This window comes from Micromys minutus (assembly GCF_963924665.1).
Source record: "Micromys minutus genome assembly, chromosome: 28".
NCBI classification, from domain to species: Eukaryota; Metazoa; Chordata; class Mammalia; order Rodentia; family Muridae; genus Micromys; species Micromys minutus.
Genome location: NC_137963.1, coordinates 40,584,494 through 40,588,347, shown reverse-complemented (window position 1 = coordinate 40,588,347; position 3,854 = coordinate 40,584,494).

Sequence of the window (3,854 nt, the reverse complement as noted above, 5' to 3'; positions counted from 1 at the left end):
CTGGCGCCATGTTTGGGTGCAGCACAAACGGCTCCCTACAAAAGTCTGGTTACTATCTAGAAGCAATTAATGTGGGAGACTGGTATTGTTCTCATTGCAGTTTTGAGTATCAGAAGTGACCTAATAACAGTTTCACTAAAGAGTGTAATAAATACTGATAGATTCAGGCTCACTGATGTTTACTTATTGCAGTTGTGTTTGGAGAAGTACTCCTTCTATCATTCACACTGGGCTTGATGGTGTCACTGATGTGCTTCCGGTCAGCAGTACAGACTTCCCCATGCTCTCAGACCATATTGTACCTGGAGACACACAGCAATGTGTAAGTGTAAGTTGAATAAATTCTTTCCTCCACAACTTGCTTCTTGGTCATGATATTTTATGCAGGAATAGAAACCCTGACTAAGGTACCTAGTGAAGGCCTAAAGCAGCGGCCACTAGTGTCTTTAATACCTAGGTCTACTTACTCCTCAGTAGCAATCAGAGCCAGGCCAGCACACTGGACACCATTCTATCTTCACTTCTTGGATCACAGAGAATGTCTGAATTCTGCCTACACCTGAGATCATGAACACCAGACACAAGGAACAACACATTCACCTACTACTACTATGGTCCCTTATCTCTGGCCTTTTGGCTCCTGGTGATACTTCTTCCCCATGTAAGCAGGTGCTGGAAGCCTGAACTGACCTGAAGACAACTATCATATTAGTTTAGTGTCTGAGCACCCATACTTTGGGTCCACGCTCATGTATTAAAAATTAAAACAAAACATCAACAAAAAATTAACATTTTTTAGGAGCCAGCAGAGGAATACAGGCCTCAGGAGCACTGGGAAGGCCAAGCTGCCATCTGCCTTAACTGACTGCCACTGCCCCACTTAGAACTTCCCAGGATGCCGAGCTGCCATCAATATGTACATAGGTAGGGGTGAGGGGTGGGGGTAAGGAATGCGTGAACACCAGGACCCAAGGAGTGGCTGTTTAGACCTCTATTCGGATGGGGAGGTGACAACTCAAATGGTTTGGCTTGATACCATCCCTGTCTCCAGGCATGAGGAATGTGGGGAGGTTAGGAAGAGCAGGCAAACACACATGTACCTCTGGCTGTCCAATTCTTGGACTCTGACGTTGTTAGACAGAATTTAGTATCCAATTAGAATTTATTGGCCAGCAGGGTTACTTAGGTTGCTTTCAGGATCTTGGGACAACTACCCTTCATCTCTCAGAGTGTGACCTACCGGTCAGTTGGTTACCTGTGGAGACCCCATCCCTCAGGATGTCTACATGACTAGAGGAGCCCTGAAGCTCTCATCTTGTCATGCCAGATGCTGGCCAATCGAAGCTGTGCTTTGGCTGGGATATTCCTTCACATTCCCAATCTTCATGTTGGCTTAAGATAAGAAAGAACTGGCCTAGAGGCTTTGGGAACCAAGAAGAAGCTCTTCTGTTAACAATGGGCAATCACAGGTCTCAGCTCAGCTCATGGCCCTCTAGCCTGCCTCAGCTGAGGAGCCCAGGGGACTACTGTCACTGTGAACTACATGGGCAGTAGCTCTGAGGCTCCAAACACCTCATAAATTGCAACATTACAGTCTGTGGATTAGAGTAGAAAATCATTGATGCTGCTCAACCTGATACATATCTTCAGCCATGGGATTTGCTGTTCTCAAAGTTCTGTTGGCCACCATCATCACACACCCAAACCCACTACTAGGTTTCTTGAGTCAGCCCTCACTTACCACCCTATTCAGAATGCTCTGTGGTAGGAGGCTTCAAGGCAGCTCTGGCCACAACCACTATACGGGGTGCTAGCAGGCAGGTCAGGACTCCCATGACTCCCATGGCTGGTGGTGGCATCCTGAATCTCCCAGCATGAGCATGCTACCCACCCTTAAAGGCTCCAGGACAAGTGAGAGGGCTCCTCTTGGGAAATCTGTGGGGGAAAAGCAGTGAGTTTACTGGGGTGAGCAATGGGGAAAATAAGTGACCTCACACCTGTACCTCAAACCTGAGCCATCCTATCCACTGTGGTCCTGTGGTCCCTCCCTCCTATTTCCCTCCCATGCTGCTGCAGAGCTCCCAGCACTCAAGTGTATGTTCCCTAAGTTTTATTTTGTCCTTTGACCCCAAAGTCTGGTAAAATTAAGGGACACTTACTTCATTATGATGTTTGGTCCATTCTACATTTAAACCCTCTCAGTAGTTTTTCTAGGATGCTTTTGAAATACTTAAGCAGACCTTGAGAGACTTCCAAAAGAATGTTTCATTGTATTCTTTTTTAAAAGACCTTGCCTTTCCCCAGCCCACGGAAGTAGTCTTCCTACCAGGAATAAACAAGTCCTAACTCTGCAGACTCCTACAGAGCTAGGTTGGAATCTATTATTGAATTGAACTTTTGGTTTCACTAAAACTATGTCAAAGAACAGAAACAAGTGTAGAGTGAAGGGAGGGGAAAGACGTGTGTTCTCTCAGAAGCTGGATCCCCAGCAAGCTTCCTCAGGCAAGGATAGGGAAGATAGAACAGGCTGCAGTCTATGGGTACCAGCTTTCCATTTATGTGCACAGCAAGTCAACAGTTATGTTCACACATCAACACAGACATGCTTACCATAAAAATAATAAATAACAAATAAATAAATAAGAAAAAAGAAAGAAAGAAGGAAATATATTCACAAGAAATAAATACTAGTCTCAAATAGGTACAGAAGAGTCCGGAGTAGCTACATGGAGCTGGGACCTCCCAGAGATGACACAGACCAAGGGTAAATCTGAGGAGAGAGAGGCCTTAAATGCTACCTAGGTAGGTCACTTTGACATTGGCAACCCCGCTGCCAGGCTGGAAAGGGGCAGGACACGAAGACAGGGTCCTTGCAGGCTTCAGTATAGACTCTCCTTCCCGCCCTTCCTGTCTGAGGTTGGAAAGTTCCCTCCTCTTTCTTTTTAGCTCTATTTCACTTTTGGGCTTAAACCAGAGTCCCTGGATCTTGTGATCAGCACCCAAGGCAAAGATGCCACAGGATGATCATTCAGGAATCGAGGTAGCTGAACAATAACGGTTCTCAAGTGCCTGCCCTGAGCCCACTTGGTTTCTCAGTCATTGTCATGTGAGTCAGGGGAGGATGAGAGAAGAGTCTAAGATGGTGCTAAGATACAAGAGCCACTCTAGCTTTAGTATAAAGAACTCTGAAATTAACACCACCCATCCTTTGTTTCACTAGTCTCAAGAGAGCATTCAAGGGTTGGAGAGACGGCTCAGTGGTTAAGAGCACTGACTGCTCTTCCAGAGGTCCTAAGTTCAAATCCCAGCAACCACATGATGGATCACAACCATCTGTAATGAGATCTGATGCCCTCTTCTGGTGTGTCTGAAGATAGCAACAGTGTATGCATATACATAAAATAAATAAATATTAAGAGAGAGAGACAGACAGACAGAGAGAGAGAGAGAGAGAGAGAGAGAGAGAGAGAGAGAGAGCATTCAGACCAGGAGTGGGGATTGGCAAGGCACAGTGGATAGAAGGTCTTTGTCTTTGCTTCTTAGTCCCAAGCAAGTTAAACTACTATAGACAAAAGGGGATTCTTAATGGTTTTGGGTGATAGAAATGGGCCCCAAGTCACAAGGATATGAAAAAATGATCAATTTTGAGACTACATACCTCAAAACCAATGCAATCTATTCTCTTTCGGGGTTTAGAAAGATTTAGATTACTTTCATCTCTGCCAGGATAAAACTCAGGTCATCAGACTTGGTGGTAAGTGCCTAATTTACCAGCTAAACCCTTTCAGTTCCTCCATCAATTTTGAAATTTAACAATAAGACAGACACATAACAAACAAACAAACAAACAATTA